Source organism: Maniola hyperantus, chromosome 15 (assembly GCF_902806685.2).
Source record: "Maniola hyperantus chromosome 15, iAphHyp1.2, whole genome shotgun sequence".
NCBI lineage: Eukaryota > Metazoa > Arthropoda > Insecta > Lepidoptera > Nymphalidae > Maniola > Maniola hyperantus.
Window position 1 is genome coordinate 12,945,871 of NC_048550.1, and position 23,807 is coordinate 12,969,677.

The 23,807-nt window shown below is 38.5% G+C and overlaps 1 protein-coding gene across 3 annotated transcripts in view; it reads right to left on the minus strand.

The window, feature by feature from the left end:
* The window catches only part of Camta (Calmodulin-binding transcription activator), a 202,377-nt gene that overhangs the window by 90,395 nt on the left and 88,175 nt on the right, over nt 1–23,807 (minus strand). For all 3 annotated transcript variants that reach the window (XM_069503606.1, XM_069503604.1, XM_069503603.1), the window contains one exon: nt 15,575–15,642. The gene's annotated coding sequence lies outside the window, so the exon portion shown is untranslated. The remainder of the gene's footprint in view (nt 1–15,574; nt 15,643–23,807) is intronic.

A 23,807-nucleotide genomic window follows, 5' to 3' on the forward strand; every position in this document is an offset into this window, starting at 1 on the left:
TATTAGATCAGATTAATCTAAATATATAAAAGGAAAAGGTGGGTGACTGACTGACTGACTGACTGACTGATCTATCAACGCACAGCTCAAACTACTGGACGGATCAGGCTGAAATTTGGCATGCAGATAGGTATTATGACGTAGACATCCGCTAAGAACGGATTTTTGAAAATTCAACCCCTAAGGGGGTGATGTAGGGTTAGAAATTTGGGTAGTCCACGCGGATAAAGTCGCGAGCATAAGCTAGTCTGAATATATAAAAGGAAAAAGTGACTGACTGACTGACTGACTGGCTGATCTATCAACGCACAGCTCAAACTACTGGATGGATCGGGCTGAAATTGGGCATGCAGATAGCTATTATGGCGTAGGCATCCGCTATGAAAAGATTTTCGAAAATTCCATTGTTGCATTAATTGTAAGATGATACAGTGGTGATTACTTTTACGCGAACTTAAAAACTAAAGCTAGGAGGGTTCCAAACGCGCCCAGGTCTGAGGAGAGCCCGCAACAAACTTAGCCTTTTGAACATTCCATCGATCTGGTAACATAAATGTATTGACTTTTAATTCATTCTACCGGAGTATTGATTGCTCTCCACAGACAGACGTTTTGGGCCAACGATTATTAAAGGGGATTGAATTAATTGGATTACGGAATTCTGCACATCCCGGATATCCCGGGTTCCCAGTTGGCCCCGGATTGTTTGTCTTGTAAACACGACTCAGAAAGTTTCAAGTTTGCGATTTGCGAACTCTGGTTTGGATGATCCATAGAAAAATGTGAGCATGGAAAACTTTTACTAAAGACTAGCTTATGCTCGCGACTTCGTCCGCGTGGACTATACAAATTTCAAACCCCTATTTCACCCCCAGGAGTTGATTTTTTAAAATCTTTCTTGTCGGATGTCTACGTCATAATAGAGATGCATGCCAAATTTCAGGCCGATCCGTCCAGTAGTTTGAGCTGTGAGTTGATAGATCAGTCAGTCAGTCAGCTTTTCCTTTTATATATTTACCTAGATATAATATAATTGTAAGTATAGTTCTTGCATTTCACGAAGGCCACTGACTCATGCTTGTGTTTAAGTCGTATCGGTATACGTAAGGTACACTAAATGTATGCGTTTGCGAGCGCTTGCTCGCGACTGATTGGTCCGACATGCACGCACACTTACGCAATGACCATGTAAACGACGTTACCACAAGTAAAGTTCACTGGCCTTCGTGAATTGCAAGAACTGTAACAAAGTTTTACAATACAGGGGGAAGATATTTACCCGTATCGACATTTCGAACAAGGTAAACAAAATGTTCTCGCCATCAAATGCAAACTTTAAATTTCCGATCGCCCATCAAGGCAGGGAGGTGAAGTGTTGGGATCTATGTTGTTTTCTTTCTTTTTTATTGACCGACTTTACGATTTTGCTTGCAAGGCGCTGCCCGTATCTTGTTCGAGAATCGGTGCAAGTTTAGGGTTGCCAAATTAAGTTATATTTGTAGGCTCGCCGCCATTTAATTGTAAAGACTTTGCTCATTGAACATCGCGTCATCGTCCCCACCGTCATTGTGAGATTATAAAATGAGATGCGCAGTGTGTCACGAGACATTATTCGTTTGGCTTTGGCCAGAGTCGCTTCTCAGTGGATACTATGTGTGTCGTACTGTAGGTTTTATTATTATCATTGTCGTTGTGACCTAATGTGGTTTCAGTTGATTGAGGTTATACTACTAGGTTGTGAAAGGTTGCTGTGAGTGTGTTTTGGCGATCTAGACAGGTTGTTTATCGGGCGAGTCCTTTTGTATCGTTCCAATTTGTATTAGACAAACGTGATCGTTGTAGTTGATGTTAATTGAACTAATTCTGGTGTGCTAGGTTAGCTGGTTGGTCTGGGGCCGGTATGGGGACATGGTGGAGCCGGTCGCTAGGTAGGGTTAGGTTTACCTACGTTACGTTACGCCAGTGGTTTTCACGTGTGATAAGTGAGTTTTACAATAATTGTAATTGAAATTACTACCTTCTGATGTCGGCCATCCCCTTTGTTCTCCGACATATTAATTATTTTAAGCTTAATTCGTGGTTTAACGTCATATTATTATACGGCGCCGTCATCTTCTTTCATCGTATCGTATCGTAATCTCCTATCATCGTATCGTATCGTATTGCAATTTTCTATCATCGTATCGTACCTAGTCTTCGACATCGTGGTATGTACGTGTACCTACCCGTGTATATACCACGATTAATTTGATAATTTTTATTGGCCCACATTTTGACTCAGTTGCATGAGTCGTGGTCACGACGGGACTCGCCGACCATCGTGATTCGTGAGTCATGGGATTTTTAAACGTGAACCCACGCGAATGTAACTACGGGCATCAGTTAGTCTTAAAATATAACAAAAACATACTTGGATTCAAGAATGAAACCCATTTAAAGTAAAATAAAAATGTAAATGTAAGTGGAAGGCCTATCAGGCGCTATCGCCATAAAGCGCAATGTCCGCTGGCTTAAAGCCTTGTATTCATTAGGCAACATTTGTTAATAAACACTGTTTATAAACAGTGCTTCACAATGTTTCATCATCTCTGTAAACAGTTTATAAACAAAAATGATGAAACATTGTTTATGCACCATGTTGCCATGCTCCCCACTTTGAGTAGAGAGCAAGGCGAAACATCCAGTTTATAAACAAAAGACACCAGGTGTGGACGACTGGACGTGTGTTGCGCGAGTTTATAAACATATATAAGCAGCAGAGAGCATCACTACCTCCTCGGGTGACATCCTAGCAACAACTGACTACTTGTGGACGGCCAAGTTTCAGAAACAGTGTTTATGGTAAACTTGTTTATCAACTCGTCATAAACAGTTTATTAACAAATATTGCCAAATGAATACAAGGCATGCGCGCAATGATCATGAGCCGAGATCGCGGCTCCGTGAGACATGCTCATCGCTTCACCGGCGCCTATAACCCATACTAATCTATCGTCGTTGTCGTCATCAACCGATAGAGGTCCACTGCTAGACATAAGTCTCATATAAGGACTTCCACACGCCACGGTCTTGCAATGTCTCAATTCAGTCTCTGTGACTCGTATGATATTATCTGTCCATCAATGAAGGGTCTGTCAACTGTCAATATTAAGTGCCAAAAAAAACCCCGTCGAATTAAGAACCTCCTCCTTTTTTGAAGTCGGTTAAAACTCAAAGAATGCCCAATGGATTTAACAAAATTAAACCGTATGTCAAATAAGAATAAAGCCTTCACACGAAAGTAAAATGTAGATGTAAGTGGAAGGCCTATCAGGCGCTATCGCCGTAAAGCGCAATATCCGCTGAATAATGCGCGCAGTGATCACGAGGCGGGATCGCGGCTCCGGGAGACACGCTCCCGCTTCACCGGCGCCTATAATTTGCGGGATTCAGAACCGCTAGTGATGTGCCGAAATGAAAATTTAGATCAAATCGATATCGATAATCGTGCTACGTACATTATTTTAACATTCCAGCCGTATAAATAAAGTACCTATCGCTTTTTTGCTTATGGTCCTGTTTTCAATGCAAATCAATAAACTAATATATGCATCTCTACGTTCTAAATCCACTGTGCACAAAGTTAATCTTTATTTATATAAAGTTTTTAAACCGATTTTCTATTTCAAAATAAGATGGGAAAAATACAATATGCAGTCGATTTGAAATCAGGCATCCATCCTACCGTGCGTCCCACGATCTAGAGCGTTCTACATTGACTGTAATTTATGAATAAGCAAGTATTAAAAAGAGTATTAAAATGAATCTAAACGAACAAAAATAGTTGACCACAATAGAATGAACAGATAGGTAGTACCTGATCATTCTATTGTGTAGTTAGTAGGTCCTGATGTAACAAGCGCCATAAATTGGTGTACCTACATAAAATAAAATTATTTTAATTTAATCTAAATATATAAAAGGAAAAGGTGACTGACTGACTGATCTATCAACGCACAGCTCAAACTACTGGACGGATTGGGCTGAAATTTGGCATGCAGATAGCTATTATGACGTAGGCATCCGCTAAGAAAGGATTTTTGAAAATTCAACTCCTAAGGGGGTGAAATAGGGGTTTGAAATTTGTGTAGTCCACGCGGACGAAGTCGCAAGCATAAGCTTGTTTTGATCTAAGCACTCTGAGCTCTAGACTGTCGACTATGGGACTATGAGTAAGTCTTCGATATATTTTGCCTAAACTTGCACATCACTAGGGCATTATTTGCCGACGACTCACGGCCGTCGCGGGGCTTATTTGTGTAGCTTGATTTATAAAGGTTCGGTTTGTCGCGGGCCGGTGGATGGCTTTCTATTACCAATAGTGTTGGCAAAGGTCGATGGGGAGCTGTTTAATTGGAGTTTAATCTTTGATTTGTTTGCTTACCACTTTTACTGTAGGGTTGGCTCGACACCATTTAGGGTTGTGAACTTTTCTGGAATAGCGCTTTTTCTTTACAAACGATACAAACGAGAGGTTTTTGTGGTTAATTTCAGTGAATGAAATTTCGATTTCTAAATTGGCTCAAATCAGAGCTACTAGTATCCATCAACAGTATACCACGCTGGCCATGTGCGGATGGTATACTTCACACACCTTTGAGAACATTATGGATAACTCTCAGGCATGCAAGTTTCCTCACATGCACGTAACTCCGAAAAGTTAGAGGTGCATGCCCGGGATTGAACCCGCGAGCTCCGATTAGCAGGACGTCCTAACCACTAGGCTATCACAGCTATATTTCAGTAGCCATACAACAAAAGAAAGCTAGAAACCTAACTCTAGAAACAAGTGTGTCCTTTTGGCACATCAATTCAAAAGTCTTTAGCAACTCAAACTAAATTCCTATTCGACAGATAACGCCTCAGTTCCATCTCCATCAAGCTAATCGGAGCGATAAATACTCCGCCCGGGAGTCGATCCCTGAACTATTGTGATTTAAGCCGAATTACCTATTGATGGGATCAGTTAGTACAACTCGTATGAATACAAGACAAATACTTTTAAGCTCCGTACCTCAAAAGGAAAAAAGGAACCCTTATATAGGATCATTTTTTGGAAAAGGAAAGGCAAAAGTGACTGATGTTTTATAGAATGCTTTGCAATTGTGCATTGTAAGGTTTACATCTCCTGAGGACCTTACGAAGCTTTGCAATTGTGCATTGTAAGGTTTACATCTCCTGAGGACCTTACGAAGCTTTGCAATTGTGCATTGTAAGGTCTACGTGTCCTGAGGATGCTCCGGTGTCGGGGCGAAACGTGCGTCGACTGTGTTTTGGGATTTGTGTGGTGCTGCGTGGTGGTGGTGCGTATTGCTTGCCGAGTGGCTGCTTTTCCTGCATGGTTAGCAGTGGGAGGGCGGGCGGTGCATTTCGCATGCTGCATGTTGCATCATACAGATTCGACCTGTTTCAGCGGATTACAGCAAATTAAGTTTTTGCTTCATTGCAAAAGTGACTGACTCTGAAGCTGCGGGCGGTTGCGACTTTAACATAATCGCTATGTATGATTACACATCTTGTTCTTGCTTTAATCTTCCCAATTTTTATGTATGGAGTAGAGACATGCACGGAGAAAGGCAAAGAATAGATGCGTTCGAAATGTGGTGCTGGAGGCGGATGCTACGGATTCCGTGGACTGCCAAGTGCACAAACGTATCTATCCTTTCGCAACTCGGAATCACTGCTCGACTCTCCTCCATATGTTACCAACGATTGCTCTCATATTTCAGCCACATTATACGGCGGGGGGACGACAGCTTAGAAAAGCTCATAGTGACGGGCAACACTGAAGACAAAAGACCGAGAGGCCGCTCACCAACTAGGTGGTCCAACCAGCTAAAGGAGTCCAGCAGGTGTAGATTTTATCACATTGCGAAAATGGCCACCGACAGAAGCCGATGGAAACAGATACTTAATCCATTCGAGGGTAGTTTGCCAGGACCACGATCTTCAGCAATGAAGGAACGACTGGAGAGAGAGATGATTGCACATAAGCCCTAATAAATATGCACTTTCCGTGTACATGTTCTAAGTGTAGTACCTAACTAATCAGCGGGAACGCATTATCCTAATTAACATGCACGTTGCGATTGGCTTGTTTGTACAGTAATACGAGGGATCAACAGCTTTCACTGACGCACAGTACACAATATGACCTTTGAGGCACTTTCTATAGGCTTTTTATCTATATAGTTAGGTACATCATCCCTATTAAAACCCCTTTTGATCACGCCATAAGTAATGAAATACCTATGTATTTAATTTTTTTTTGTTGTCAAGATATTAATTGTTAGCAGGTAAGTGAGTGAGTGAGTGAATGAGTGAGTGAGTGAGTGAGTGAGTGAGTGAGTAAGTAAGTAAGCTTACTGTCGTTTGTTCCCATTCCCACCCGCGAATATATCCACGTGGACTACACAAATTTCAAACTCCTATTTTATCCCCTAATAGCCCGTTCCCACTTATCGTCTGTCGGGCCCGGATTATAATCGGATGTTCCAGTGGTTTCACTTGTCTGAAACCGATTATGTGTCAAAATGTTCTTCTACTGGAACATACGTTTAAAAAATCCTTTCTTAGCTGATGTCTACGCCATAATGTCAACTGCATGCCCAATTTCAACTCGATCCGTCCAGTAGTTTGAGCTGTGCGTTAATAGATCAGTCAGTCAGTCAATCAGTCAGTCAGTCGTCACTTTTTCCTTTTATAAATTTAGAAGATGAAAGATATAAAGACCTGCCCGCAGCTAAACTACAATCTAAGCTGCAAAGTAAATGCTGTAACTGAAAGCTATTAATTCCCGGCATAATGCTGAGCAAACAAAGCTATCGTAACGTGCATGTTAATTAGCGTAATGTATTCGCCTCTGATTAACTTGTTAGTGGGGCTAAGGGTGCATGCATACCGATGCATTCACTTTCATTTTTTTCACTTTCATTTACACTTTACTGAAAACGGCATTAGTTTTGTTTAGCTAAAATAATATTAAACCTAACTTTTGACGAATACAGACTAAGAGGGATGTGGGATAACGTGAAAGGGGCTAAGCAGTTTTATATAAGCCCATAACCCTTATCAATTTCTACACGGCAATCGTACCGGAACGCTAAATCACTTGGCGGCACGGCTTTACAGGTAGGGTGGTAACTAGCCACAGCCGTAGCGTCTCACCAGACCAGACCAGAGCCAATTTAGAAATTATAAATTCCCTAATTGTCAGTGCCGGGAATCGAACTAGAGACTTCCTACTTATGATATCACAGCGCTTACCACTGCGCCAGGGAGGTTATCTATGGGGTATATACATAGCCAGGTAACCTCCCATAGTGTGCCTGGGTGCTGCTGGTCACTTTTTGGATGCGTCCGAGGGGATGAGCATTTCCCCGAGTGTCCCTCTGACTAGCACAGCGTACAGTGGACGAAGCGGCTGATAGGACGCGGGACCTCGTAAGAGGTTCCCCGGTGGAGGGTCCGCCTTGGACCGTAACTCTGTCGTAACAAAATTGAAGGCCAAACTAACAAACAAACACACTTTCACATAACTTACATTAATTTTATTAGAAACCAAATAATCATAATGTGCACAAGCCCTAACTAGCTCTACTTAGTTAACTGCACAAACACTTAATGTTCTGGAAAAATGTTAAGTGAATAGGGAATATATATGTTAATTAAACTTAAAAATTAAGTAAGGCAATTTATTTGTTAATGTTATTTAATTTAAAATTAAGCAGAGAGATTATGACTTCTCTTCTAACTATTCTATTGCGTGCAAATTTTAGTTTTAGTATTTTAATTCAGATAGCTAATGAAGCCGATTCTATTGTACACAATCTCTAAACTAAACTAAATTAACAGGTCTAATCTAGTGCTATCCTTTTTCGCAAGCAACATTATAATAGGGATAGCAATAGATTTAGATGTGTCATTTTAGTTTAGTTTAAAGATTGTGTACAAAAGAATCGGCTCCATTATGACGTAGGCATCCACTAAGAAAGGATTTTTGAAAATTCAACCCCCAAGGTGGTGAAATAGGGGTTTGAAATTTGTGTAGTCCACGCGGACAAAGTCGCGCGCATAAGCTAGTTTAAAATAATGCAATGCTGTAGTGAAGTAAAATGCTTGTTTGTTTCTTGTAAAACCTGAAAATTTAATAAAAGGTAAGTATTCGTGACAAATTGATAAACTTTAACTCCCAAACTTTTAGCAACCTTGCAAGCAAGTACCTACGCAAAGGCAAAACGATTTAATGTTCAACTCACAGAAAAAAACATTCAATCGAGCGTTAACAAAACAAAAAGTAATTTATAAACTGAAATTTAATATGAAGTTATGTTCGCCAACCACGAACCCGCGGGTCAGAAGTATTGCCATAAATCGAAATATAGTCAACTGTACGCTTAGCATGAGATTTTACATCTCACACAAACGTTGATAGAATTCGAGCATCGAAACAATTCAATGGCGTCGATTTTTTGATGTTTTTCTCTAAACTAAATTTAGGGTATCTGCATCTTTTTTTTTTATATATATTACAAAAAAGGACGATAAGTTAATTTTTAATTTAAAGACTGTTAACAAAATAATAGGCTCACGACTCGCACCTACGAGTAAAGTCACAAGGTTTGGTAGTTCTAAATCAAATTGAATTAGGTTTGTTTGCTCTTTTATTGACATTGGTAAGAAATAGTTGCGCTCAGAATCAGTATCAAATATTAAAGTAAAATGGGACTTAGTTGCAAAATTTTAAAGCTCAAGTCCAACCATACATCTAAAACCATGGGCTTCAATGGGAAACGTGTGAAATTTAAAATCGGTGCTAATGATTTTTTGTCTTTAACTCAAGGAACTTTAGGTCTAATTTACATTGACCTTATTGTGTTTCAATTCCAAATTCTATCAACAATCAATTCAATTAATTCATTTATTTAATCGAACAACAATAGATCCATTAAGTGTTAGTAACAATAAATACTTAATAACTATGTTAATACTTAAACACTAAGCAGTTAGTAACAAAATACTTAATCACTACGTTAGTACGTCTTAATAACTAAAAGGGATTTAGTCCTCCGCAGGAGTTTCCCCGTCAGAGGACTATCCATTTTTTCAAAGTATCAGTGCGCGTTGATGCGCAAAGTTCAACGTTGGTCGATATGTAAAAATTCATACTAAGCACCAGAAGTATTGCCATAAATCGAAATATAGTCAACTGGAGGCCGTAACTTCGCGAAATAGAAACTGGCAATAACAGCTAACGTCACGGCAGTTAAGAGTTTTTATTTGGAAATTAATACTTTACGTGTCGTAATGTTACCATATTTCATATAAATTGTTGCTTTTCCCCATTTTTATCATTTTATAGTTCGCGAACAGATAATATTAATATTCATAGTTGAATATTGAATGAAAATTTAATAGGAGTTTCCATTTTCGTTTTATTTTTATAGGATTTACCACGTCATGTCTGATTAATTCAATTCCAAGAATTGTAGTTATGACAATGAGGAAGTTTCAGGGCGAACGTTCCGTAAAATTTTCATAGATGGCGCTGTTTACTGCACCCACTAAAAACGGAAAATAATTTCCGAGCGAAGGTATACGCTATAATAATTTGTACGTAAAACATCCTCCACAACAACAACGTCAATAAAACATACAGACAGCCAGGCAGCTCTTTCAGCTCTGTCCTCTGAGGTTGTTAACTCAAGACTGGTTGAAAACGGCAGAGACACGCTGGCCCAATACCGGGTGGTTCTACGCTAGGTACCAGAGCATGCTGAAATAGTTGGCAATGAAAATGCTGACATTCTGGCTAAATCATATAAATATTATAGGTATTATTTTTCGTTTTTAGTGGGTGCAGTACACACCGCCATCTATGAAAATTTTATTGAACGTTCGCCCTGAAACTTCCTCATTGGTACCTACTGATTGTGATGGCAACTAAATTTTAGAGTATTCGCATATTTTTCTTACTAACTTTCTTAGTGGGCGCCTACGTCATAATAGCTATCTGCATGCCAAATTTCAGCCTGATTCATCCAGTAGTTCGAGCTGTGCGTTGATAGATCAGTCAGTCAGTCACGTTTTCCTTCTAAATATTTAGACTTCTTACGTTAATTTCTGATGGTTTAAATAATACCAGACTTATCTTAAGACACCCGGGATCAAACCCGGGACTCCCCGAAGTCTGAACTGCTAGGCTATATTATATAGCAACGCTTTCATCGTGGCACATAAATCAGCTTTAATGTAAAGTATGCCACATTAAATTACAATCAAATCACCCCAATAACCCGACGGATTAGTTCGACATCATTAGCGATGGACCGGAACACTGTTTGACGGCCACTCACTGACATGGACATCATACAAGTACGTTGGAAGAGGTGTGCCATAAAAAATGATATTTATTTTTTGCGCCGATTCAAAGAGCCCCACCGATCGTACCGAGATTTAAAATAGACACCGCATTTTTGCCCGCAACTTCGTCTGCATGGATTACACAAAATTTCAAAGCTCCATTTTAGCCCCATAAGGATTGAATTTTCCAAAAACCTTTCTTAGCGGATCTCTACGTCATAATAGCTACCTATCTGCATGGCAAATTTCAACCCTATCCGTCCATTAGTTTGAGCTGTGCGTTGATAGTCAGTCAGTCAGTCAGCTTTTTCTTTTATGTTATACTAGCTTATATTCGCAACTTCTTCCGCGAGGACTACACAAATTTCAAACCTCTATTTCACCCCCTTAGGGGTTGAATTTTCAAAAATGCTTTCTTAACGGATGCGGGATTGAATCTTCAAAAACAGCTATCTGCAGGTCAAACAACCTGTCTTCCAGTAGGTAGTTTGAGCTGTGCGTTGATAAAGCAGTCAGTCAGTCAGCTTTTCCTTTTATACCTATATTTAGATTTGATGACACATGACGCTACAAAATCAGCGCTAAAATGACGAAAATCAAGCTGCTTCATTAACAAGTCTTCTATCGTAGGTCTAGCGTACTTGTATTAGTAGAGGTCAGTGCGGCCACTGTAATAATAGAATTTAGGGTTTGAACTAATATACGCCAATCATGTGTTATTAGTTATTACCTACTCAGCAATTATGAGTTATACGATATATTATTATTTACTGGATTGCCTCGCTTGTTGGACTAGTAACTATAGTATGCGACAGGTCGAGATGGCAGTCGGGGAGGGAATGCCCCGCGCATCCGCACAGTCCCTGTGCTAACCCAGTGCGGGTAACGTGCGGGTGTAAGGGTGTCCCCCGCCTCAAACCCCGATTAGCATATTATCAGCGAGATAGGCGGCAATAAAGGTGTAAAAAAACCCTTACGTCAAAGTATAGTCTTTTTTTTTTTCTTCAGAATAGTATTCGAAATCACGTCATGCATTGCCATACACTTAGTATGGTGACAACCCCCTACTGATTCGCTAACTCAGTGTCTAACACAGAATGATAGCCACCGAGGTTGGTTGGTTCTACATTGCTGCTTCACTGGGTGGTAGTAAAATATGTTTTCGTAGAAAACCTTCAACGGATTAAAAACCAGCCAAGTGCGAGTCAGGCTCGCGCAATGAGGGTTCCGTACTACGGTCGTATTTTTTCGACATTTTGCACGATAATTCAAAAATTATGATGCATAAAAATAAATAGAAATCTGTTTTAGAATGTACAGGTGAAGACCTTTCATATGATACCCCACTTGATATAGTCACTCACTTCGAAAGCTGAAAATACTAATTATTACTCCATGACCACAATTTAATTATTTTTTGTGTGATCTAACCCTAAATTCACGGTTTTCAGATTTTTCCCCAAATGTCAGCTATAAGATCTACCTACCTGCCAAATTTCATGATTCTATGTCAACGGGAAGTACCCTGTAGGTTTCTTGACAGACAGACGGACAAACAGACAGACAGACAGACAGACAGACAGACAGACAGACGGACAGACAACAAAGTGATCCTATAAGGGTTCCGTTTTTCCTTTTGAGGTACGGAACCATAAAAATGAGGACTGTGGCAATCGTTCAGTGTTAGACACTGAGTTAGAGAATCACCCCACAGAAAACTTTAAAGTTTAATAATGATGCAAGTTTCCTTACGATGTTTGCTTCACCGACAAGAGCTATTTAATCGCTGAAAACTAACATAACTCCGAAAACAAACCCTAACGGTTGCATGCCCGGCTTCGAGTACCCGACCTCTCAAATAGAAGCCCGACGCCTTAACCATTAGGCTATCAATGGCTTATAATATTAATTTATAGTCACAATACTTCCTAACAAACCAAAGTTAGCGAAGTGAAAATAAGTCGGGCAATTTGCTTTGAATTCGATATATTCGCCAAGTTCGCCACCCAAATAGTTTGTTTGCTACAAACAAGTTCGAAACATAATAATATTTATACCGATGACCTTCCCAACAGTGGGATTTACTGAGAGCTTCCATTCCACAATTCCAGATCTAATTTCATCGAAGCGACGACGGGGGCTCCATTGATATAAGAAACCAAGATATAGGTACAATTCTCTAGAAAAGCCAAAACGACAGTACGAGTTACAGTAAGTTATATCATCTAAAAATATCGACTTTTTTTAACAAAAAAAATACTCAATAGCTCAAAAAAATGAGCCAGCCCTTTTGTCACCAGATGAGGCTATTAATCGCAGTGAAATGGTTCGTAAAAAAAATTATTGCACTAAGACTCCATGATCCCAGGGTCTCCACGGCAAACGGAACAAAAATGTAACTCTAAGATAATAAATAAGAGAGGCAGAGGTTTCTGCTGCGGTTCCCGGTTTCGATGCTGTCTCCCTGATAATGACACGAGGCCAAAGTCAACGCAAGTTGCATCCCACATTAGCGCGCAGATTTTTAAATCCTATACAACTACAACTATAAAATAGTATCGCTGTACCATCATTCTACAGCCAAAAAAAACATCTGTTTAAGTGCCATATCGTTTTGAAGCCATCAAATTAGCACACCATCATTGCGCCTGCATTAGTTGACGACGATATTCATTCTCCTTTTAGTTTTTTTTTAATGAACTGACTGACTGACTGATCTATCAACGCGCAGCTCAAACTACTGGTCGGATCGAGCTGAAATTTGGGATGCAGATAGCTATTATGACGTAGGCATCCACTAAGAAAGGATTTTCGAAAATTCAATCCCTAAGGGGGTGAAATAGGGGTTTGAAATTTGTGTAGTCCACGCGGACGAAGTCGCGAGCATAAGCTAGTATTACAATAAAACTTAAAGCTAGCCTTATCTAATTACTATACAAATCATGCCCGCGTGGTATGGTGCCAAGAATACTGGCTGCATTTCCGCGCCAGGCTGATCCGTTGCGCAAAAAATGAGCCAGCCCTTCTGTCACCAGATGAGGCTATTAATCGCGGTGAAATGTCTCGTAAATTTTTTTTAGTTTTCGTATATCAATGCTGCGACCGAAACTATCTTTAACTCCGAAAGGAGATCCGTATTAAATTTTAAACTAACGACCGGAATCTGCGGGCACATCGAAATTCCAAAAGTACACTACGTCCTCATAAAGAGTTAATATTTCAGCGCCGCGGACTAAGAGAGCAGTAGACACGGCTGAAGTTTTAATTTGCTTAAAGTTGTTACAACTTGGAACGGGTCCCTAGTTGGGCGCCAAATTAGGTACAGTCACAGTGTAACTGTGTAAAAGTACGAAGTCGTAAGTCTACTGATAGTTTTAATTCAGGCCCCTGTGGAATTTTTTAAGCTTTTGCCTGTGATTTCTCATGTACCGTTTTAAATTTTTTTTAGGGTTTCCTGATTCATGGGGAGTAAACGTGATCATTGTAAATCGCACTTCCGTCCGTTCGATTTTTTACAGGTGTTTTCCCTTAAACTTTTTTGATTGTCGAGTGATTTTTTTGAAAAAAACACAACTTGTTATTGAAGTAAACAATTTTTTTTTCTGGTAATCCAGAGCTTTGAAACTATATCACTGAGTAGAATCTGTAATCCATGAAAAAATAGTCCACCGGCAAGCGCTGCTTTTCATTTTGCAGTCGCTAACAATTATCACTTTGGGGGTCAGTTTATATGAAAAAATGTATGTAAAAAAGCCTTAAAAGTACATTGAAAGTTTTTTTTTTCATAAATGTGTGTCCGCTTTTTTGTCCTCCAACATGATGATCGGAGACCATTTATAGCTGACATGGCTTGCTTCCTTTTTTCCTTGCTCTGTTGGACGAGAATGAACAGCTATTATTTTTTTCAGCTTGTCATTCATTATTATGTGTTACATTCTATTTTTTTATTTTTTTATGTATTGAAAGTTATTTTTTATGTATTGAAAGTTTTTTTTATACATTGAATGTTATCACTAATAAGATTTTAATTTTCTTAACTAAACCCTGATTGTGGGAATCCGACTCGCACTTAACCCTTTCTTTTTCCTTTTCACTGGGATAAGGTAGGACATTTGTACCGAAAGGCCATTAAAATTCATGATCAGTTGTCTCTTACGGTTCTCCGTTTTAAATTTAAGTCTGTTTCAAAGAGTTTCGGGTGATTCTCGAGTCTTTTTCAAATAGCAGCTTTGTCTGTGACTGTACAGATTATGTTAAAGTCTGGGCGGGTTTAAGTAAATTCAGTATTGCAAGCATGTATTCTATGATTCTCGTAGTTACAGCCTCGTTTATTTTAGCGTAAAAACTGCTCATAAGAATTAATAAAAAATCAGCCAAGAGCGAGTTGGATTGGCACACGCAGGGTTCCGGACCATATTTAATTTAATTCTTCTTTATTGCTTAAAACTATGACAAAGAATTTACAAAAATACTGGATGTGCTTAAAAAAACAAAGGGCGACAATCGTATAAGAATTAACACTTTTTTATTTTTTTTTATTTTCATGGTGGCCATTTCCAAATTTTTATTATTTGTTGTTAACAATAGCGGCAATAGAAACACACATCTTGCGACAATTTCAACTCTCTCTCAATAATCATGATAGATCGTATAGTACTACGCGATAGATTGAGATGGCAATCGGGGAGGGAACGCCCCGCGCACCCGCACAACCCCCGCGCGAACTCAGTACGGGTGAGTGCGGGTGACGTGCGGGTGTGTAGGGCATCCCACCGCCTCATACCATGATGGCCATCTCGACCTGTCGCGGACTATAGTAAAAATCCTACTTCTGTAACAATGGATGTTAATATTAATAAAACTATGAATTTTTTTAGTAATAAGTTTTTCTGTATGTATATACTATATATAGTTTTTTTTGTATTGAAATATTAAATGATATAACGTTAAGTTAATTTTAATTTATTTATATAAATAAGTTAATGTTCTAAAAATAATTTTAATAAATGCTATTATTGTAAAAAAAAACTATGAATGGTCAATTTTTTTTTTATAATTTATTTGTTCATATTAATTTTACAAAGTTTCCTACATATCTATCACGCCAAACTGGTGGGCCAGTTTGTTGGCGAGGTAGCGCTCTTAATACCATGTACATGTATTTATAACTGACCTTATTTTGACTTCCTTGGACTGCCAGTCGCTGTGTTTATCGAAACTTATTAGGATGGCTGCGATTTCCTGTAACAAAAAAAAAGAGCATTGGAGCATTGTATTGTAAAACCGTGACGTTTGCGATTTAGCGTTTCAGTACGATGCCGTGTAGAAACTGATAAGAGGTATGGTTTTCACCCCTTCCAAGTTAGCCCGCGGTCTATCTTAGACTGCATCATCACTTACCACCAGGTGAGATCGCAGTCCAGCATTCATCTTCTGCTAAGAAGGAAATCTCTTTAACTATATAAGCGCTTCCAGATTATACTAAGTGCCATATAAATAAAGGGAAACGTGAAAGAGTCGCAAAGTAGGTATTTACACGAATAAAATGTTTAACAGGGCAATTATTGCCTGAAGCAATAATTGCCTTGCATCTTAAATAATTGCGTCTCATTCTAAGAGGAGACCTGTGATCAGTAGTGAGCCGGATTTGATGGTGACGATGATGAACAACAATTGTAAAAATTCTTTCGGAACCATTTATCATCATCATCATGATCAACCCATCGCCGGCTCACTACAGAGGGTTCACTACACGGGTCTCCTCTCAGAGTGAGAAGGGTTTTGGCCATAGTCTACCACGCTAGCCTTGTGCGGATTGGTAGACTTCACACACCTTTTGAGAACACTATGGAGAACTCTCAGGCATGCAGGTGTCCTCACGATGTTTTCCTTCACCTTTAAGCCAGTGACATTTACGCACATAACTCCGAAAAGTTAGAGGTGCCCGGGATCGAACCCCCGACCTCCGATTAGAAGGAGGACGTCCTAACCACTAGGCTATAACAGCTTTCGGAAACCGCTATCTATGATATATATATATTTCCGTTATCTATGATTTCGGAACCATTGTTGGAAAATTATCCCTGAAAATCATTGACTTATATATATTACTTCGTATGGACAGGGCCATTGAACAAACAAAATGGCACCGACTTATGGGTACTTTAGCACCAATGCAACCTCAGTGACGTCTGGATTTCAAACGGGTCGTTCATCAGTATCTAAGAGGTGGCGCTGATTTATTTGGTTCCAAAACCGTGAAAAATTTTGTTCACTAGGGCGTATAGAAAATGGTGAAAATTCGAAACTTCTTAAAAGACCAGTACGTCTTCTGTAGTAAACAAAGTTAGCGTGGCGCTCCCAGATTACAGCCAGTGTCATAAATAAGGGCAGAGACCTCGGGGTCCCAATGTGTTTATAAATTTAACAAGGAAAATCTTAACATAATTTAGCGATAAAGCCGCCTCTGCATGCTACAGCTATTAGATTAAGATCCTTGTATGTTTTTTATATGTTTAGTTTGTGTTAAAGTATACCTACATAAATAAATAAAAATAAAATAATTCTTAGCAACACGCCTATGTATTTTATAGAACACTGACATTCTCCGCTTGAATTAAGGTTATTAAAAATCCCATGGGACCTCTTCGATTTTTCGGCATAAAAGTACCTAGCCTATGTCACTCTCCAGGTCTTTAACTATACTCATGCAAAAAATCAGGTCGATCCGTTGCTGCGTTGCGACGTGATTGAATGACAAATTAAACACCAAGAAACAAACTTTCGTATTTATAATATGAGTAGAGAGTAGCTGACCGTAGTAGCTTCGTTCGTGTGGAAATTTTGAAAATGTGCCAAAATCCCTGAAACACTTCTTTATTTTTGCCCAAGAGTCCAAACGCCAATTTTCACAGATATAACTTGGAAAAGGACATATTTTTATGCAAACTTTCATCCCCTGTTTGACGACCCCTTAGGGGCAAATTTTCCGAAAAATATTTCTTAGTGAGCACATACCTATGCTATAAAAATAATCTAGGTACCTACTGTCTTTTAAGTTTCTAACCCCAGAGGTTTAGGCTGTGCGTTGATAGATCAGTCAGTCAGTCAGAACAAGTCTATATTATGCTTAGATGGATAGAAAGATTTTTATGCTTCACATAAGTACAAGTTACAAGCTAAAGTAAATGTTTTCAACATTATATGGAGAAATGGGGTGGCCTGTATCTTTAGCATAATGCCATCTTTACACGTTGCGGTTCTGATGTAATGAAAACGCCTTCTTCAACGTCAATATCAGATATTTAATTCAGCACACTCGTAACCACTTATGAGATTACTCATTGAAACACTCATGAAATACTTCTTTAACACATTTATAAACACTTGTTGATACACTTTTTGCCCTTATAACTAGGCAGCCGATCCGACCAAATATCACATTTTCAATATGTACGGCTTACTGTGACGCTTTCCTGAATAACGAAGATAGATCGACGCTGATTAGCTATGTACTGAATCAGCGTAAGAACAAAACCAGCCTAAGGTTGCAGACCCATAAAGAAAACAGTTTGCGGCTGATTGATATAGCCTTCCCACAGATTTTAGATGAACAATTCATACAACGCAGCGATTCAGTCAATGGTCGCTTTGTTACAAACATACGCGTACACTTTAATCTAGTCGGCGTCCATACTGATTCATTGCACTGGCGTAATAAATATTGGTTTGAATTTTACTTGCAGCTCAGAGTCAACTAGCCGATAGTCAGCTGCTAACCATTTGCCTAATTGCTCCTCAGTGAAATTAAATGAAATGAAAATGAAATGAAAATCTTTTTTATTCGTATAAACTTTTACAAGTGCTTACGAATAGTCGGATGCATCTACCACTGGTTCGGAATGCCTTTCCTGCCGAGAAGAACCAGCAAGAAACTCGGCGGTTCAGTCTTTAAAAACCTTTAACTAAACCGCCACGTGTGTAGGGGGCATAAGGACAGGGTACCCACATAACTTTATGCCTCAATCACTCAACGGGACGGGCGTTTGTGTCACGTTTACATATTACGAACACGATAAATAATGTACATCGCATATGCCCCAACTCAATTTGTTGGTGGTACCTTTTTCTGTAATTTGCTAATAAAAATATTTTACTTTTCCTGCATTATTTGCGGTAAATTGTTGGATTTTGTTGTCCAATATTCTTTATTTGGGGTAATTGTATACACGTTTCGTTCCTTATGTAAATTTAGTGCCTGACTGTGAGTTTACCTGATGATAGACAACGCTACCACCCATACTAATATTATAAATGCGAAAGTGTGTCTGTCCGTCTGTCTGTCTGTCTGTCTGCCAGCTTTTCACGGCCCATTCGTTTGACCGATTTCGATGAAATTTGGTACAGAGATAGCTTGCATACCGGAAATACTACCGGACATAGACTATTTTTGATCCCGGAAAATCAGAATTCCCACAGGATTTTAAAAAAATCCACGCGGACGAAGTCGTGGGCATCATCTAGTGTGAAATGAAGGTCTAAAAGCAACAGCAGTGGATAGGCGGTTTTTTTCTCGGAAAAATAATTTCGATGTATGAAAAAAAAAACACGGACAAAGTCTCGTTTATTTTCCGGTATGAAAGATAGTCTATCTCTATACAGTATACATAATATGTCTCCGCGATTTAAGCTTCAGCGTAACTTAACCTGTGCGTTGATAAATCATTCAGTCAGTCAGTCTGTCAGTCAGTCAGCCACCCTTTCCTTTTATATAGTTAGACAATGTATTTTAAGCGTAAGTCAGAAAAGTAAGTTTAATTTAACTCATTTTATAAGTTATTAAAATGTCCCCTCATATAAAGCTTGCGCGTGGATATAGATCACGACGCGTAGAGGCTTATCGAGAGTTTTAGTCTTTATAATAAGCTAACTGCAAAATTAACTTGATTAGGGCACAATTGCTATTGCAACAAACAATCTAAATAGCGAGCTAAACACAAAAAGTATTTAATAGTCGTCGAGTCTCGAGTCGGAACGAGACTGGCCTAAAAACCTTCAAACACCCGTATTTATACAAATCGAATCAAGATGGCTCCCCCGCCACAGATCGCGTGACATCGGATGAGTCAAATATTGTCTAATTCATTAAACTAACTTTAATAAGCTAACAGTATGTATGTTTATGAAGTACCTAGCACTATTATTTAATCAGTAAAATTATTTAACAACTATCTACACTTTAAATGTTCTTTAAAAGTCACTGAAGCGGTGGGTAATTATTGACAAAATTAGCCGTTAGGGGGCGCGTGACGTCAGTTATGGGGTCGTTAGCGTTATGAGTGACGCGAGGGCGGCGAGAGCGCGCCATAAAACTGAGAATGGACCGGCCCATTGGCTCTGTGGGGAAAAGAGGGCATAGTGATGAGAGACGCGGGGCAATAAGCGGAAACTAGTCTGTTTCTTTCTTTCTTCTAGTGAATATTACCCATTAAGATGCGCGTGACGTCAGATTGGGGTCGTTAGCGTTATGAATGACTACAAATGGACCGACCCATTGGCTCTGTGGTGAGTAGAAGACATAGTGATAGGCAACGCAGGTTAATAAGCGGAAACTAGTTTGTTTCTCGCTTTCTTTTGTTGAGAGTGAGCCGTTAAAGCGCGCCATAAAACTGAGAATGGACCGGCCCATTGGCTCTGTGGGGAAAAAAGGGCATAGTGATGAGAGACGCGGGTCTATAAGCGAAACATATTTTGTTTCTTTCTTCCTTTTAGCAAAAATTAGCCGTTAGGACGTTTGTGCACTCATTCATGAAATCACAAAATTCACGGATACGAACGAGTGCACAAACGCCCTTAGGGAGCGCACGACGTCAGTTATGGGGCAATCAATTGCAATAAAATATTAGAAGTTTGGAGGTTAATATTTTGATCGTGGAATTTTTTTGATTTACTGTGTGTCTCTTCGATTACCAAATCAATACGTCACTTTTTTACCTTACCTTCCCATCCACCGGCTTCGCGCTTTAATTCAGAAAATAAACTATTTTTTGTACAAGTAAATCATCTCTAAAAATCACGCAAGTCTTTTTTTTTTTTTTTTTTTTAATTTATTTATCACCGACAACTTCCATACATAAAAGACCGCACATTTAAATACATACAATAAACAGTATGGTCGTCAATTACAGGTGAAACTTTGCTTATAAACTAACATGCACTAACTTACAGACTAACAGATTAAAGTATAGATTAACTTAAAAACAGACAGACTTAATAACGTACAGAGTAACTTGACAGATTAACAGTAGGTAAAAATAAAATAGTTAGATATGTAAAGGAATTTAAATTTAAAGAAAAATATAGATATACCTACTTAACAAAATATAACTAACAAAATATCCACGATTAATGGTCTCCAATTTGATCACAAATAATATTTTTTTTAAATTTTGTTAGTTTGTCATGGAAAATATCTACATCACTAGCGCCTGACACACAAATGTCATTATAGCATTTAAGCATGCGAGGAACGGGTGAATAGCCACATGATAAGGTTCGGGTATACGGAACGTGAAAGAGACGTTTTTCACGTAATCTTGCAGCAAGGCGAGGGATCCTGATTTTTATTTGTTCCAAAATGTCCGAGCACCAAAGCTGTCCATTTAGGATTTTGTGCAGCACACATAAGTCAAGTTTGTACCTACGATCAGCCAAACTGTCAAGTCTTATAGCCTATTACCGCTACATCGCATAGTTAGAGCCTCTACCTAATCAATTTATTGTTCGGGGCATGTCCGTCCCTCGAGGCGAAAATTTTAATGATTCTTCCCTTATTTTGTTAACATTCTGCTAAATGTGGTATTTAATAAATGCCTTTTTATATTATCTATCTCATTATAAATTTATGTAGGCATTATCATTAAAAATTCGCGTGTCATTATTATGAAAATTCTTCAGGAATACAACTGAAAATACCTGGGATATCTATTTATTATCTTTCACTCTCGCTTGTCATCTAATAATAAAAACCTTATACCTCTAGTTCCAGCAAATGTACTGTTATTCAGACAATTTGACACCCTACCGAATGGACATATTGTATACCTACCTGCGTACTACATTGGTACTAATTCTGTGCACATCTAAATTTTAGAGTACTTGCATCCTCTTCTTAAAAATGTAATATGTAAAGGTCAGACACAGTTTGACAGTTTTAAATTTAATTTAGAGCTGTCAAACCTCGTAACCTTAGTTGCCAGTCGCGAGCCTATTGTTTAAAGTAGCGTGCACTAAAATTTAGAGTCTTTAAATGTAAAATTCATGTTCTGTCCTTTTTAGCAATATTAAAAAGAAAAAGATGCAGATACTCTATATTTAGTTTAGAGAAAGAACACAGAATCGGCGCCAATAGCTACCCTATCAAAAACTTTCACAGAGAAAAAGCTCGGGCGTCTCGTCGAACCGAACATACTAGGGTCATTCAATAAGTAAAGAGACAAAAATTATATTTTATTTACAAACATCGTTTATTTTTGTATATTTTCATGTAAAATGTTAATAAACCTGCCCCCCAATTGTGTAAGAATAACCATTTCATGGCTATCGCAATCGTCAAGAAATTCTGCCCTTTGATTGGTTGATTCGCTGTTTACATTTTTTCACAGCCAATCAAAGGGCAGAATTCTTGACGATTGCGATAGCCATGAAATGGTTATTCTTACACAATTGGGGGGCTGATTGCTTAGAAAGTGATCATAGCTATATGTATGTACTATATATGCTCTAAGTCTTAAACTATTGGCGATCACGTTATATTTTTTTTTGTACAGAATTAGTACAATTAGAGCTTTAATTCAAGGTTAAAACATATTTTTTAAATCGTGTCGAAGTTAGTCAAATATCGATTTGAAATTTTCACTTCCGGTTTAGTATACGCAAAAAAAAAAATTTAGAATTCGATAAAAAAATTAAAAATTACAACTTTTTAACTATGAGAAACAATACTTATAGTTTTTTTTACAAATGAATTCATACAAATAATAAGCATCCAAAAATAACGGGCTTCATTCTTAGTAAAATTTTAAAAGCTCATAACTCAGCAATAAAGCATCATACGAAAAAAACATTGTGTGTGTACATCCACGTCTACTAGAAGTATAACTGACCAGAGTATAAACAAAATTCACGACCTCATTTTTTTTTTTGGTTGTCCGCTTGACGTGAAATGCCCCTTAAGTAAAACAGAAACGTGTTCATAAAGTGCATTTAATTTGTCTTATAATTTGTTTGGTTGGGCAGCAAAAATAGTAGAGGTAGCGGGTAGTTAGTAGGGGTAGGGGTAGAAGCAACACCTGGGGATGCTAGCTTCCCGTATCAAGTTTTATTGATACTAAATGTTTATATTTTCACGGTGCGTTGTGTTTTATTTCGAGTCAGTTTATTCGAGGTATTTTAAAGACTATCGTGAAAACTCGGCCACTAAAGTAAGCGTTAAAAGTAATAGGTAGGTATGTACAGTTGGAGCTAGATAAAAAAATCGATCAAGTGCAAGTCGGACTTGTACACGGAGGGTTCCGTACCATCGTACAAGAAATAACACTTATTATTATTTTTAATTTTCATGGTAGCAATTTCGAAATTTTTAGTATTTGTTATAGCGGCAATAGAAACATTCTATGAAAATTTCGGGTTTAACACACCTATTCTTATGGTTCACGAGATACTCGCTGATAGACAGACGGTGTCTTACTAGCCAATCTGATTGCAGCCAAGCGCTAGACTAGAGGTTAAAAAAATGGTCAAGTGCGAGTCAGACTTGCACTCAAAGGGAAAATGAATTTAAAAAAAGAAAACATTCTGTGAAAATTTCAGCTCTCTACCTATTACGGTTCACGAGACACAGCCCACAGCCCACTGACAGACAGACAGACGGACGGATAGCGGAGTCTTAGTAATAGGCACCGTTAACACCCTTCGGGTACGGAACCCTAAAAAAGATATATGAACGAACTTGAGCTTCAAAAAAGCTCTAGTTCGGATATAAATAAAAATTCCTGTCGCTAAGGAAAATAGAAGAGGAAATTTAAGACGAAAGTTCGAGCATAAAGCTAGAGTACCAATCTCCAGAGGATAGGTATCCTAGAAGCATTCTAGTTTAGCTATTATTTCCTAATGTAAAAGCTTGCTTTACTTTACTACTGTTTAATGACAATACTTCTTATAAGTTTAGTTATATTTAGGTAATACTGAAGGTTCAATGGTAAGACCATTTAATACCTAAACAATTTACGTACCTTTGATTAGTTTTTAGGGTTCCGTACCTCAAAAGGAAAAACGGAACCCTTATAGGATCACTTTGTTGTATGTCTGTCTGTCTGTCAGTCAAGAAACCTACAGGGTACTTCCCG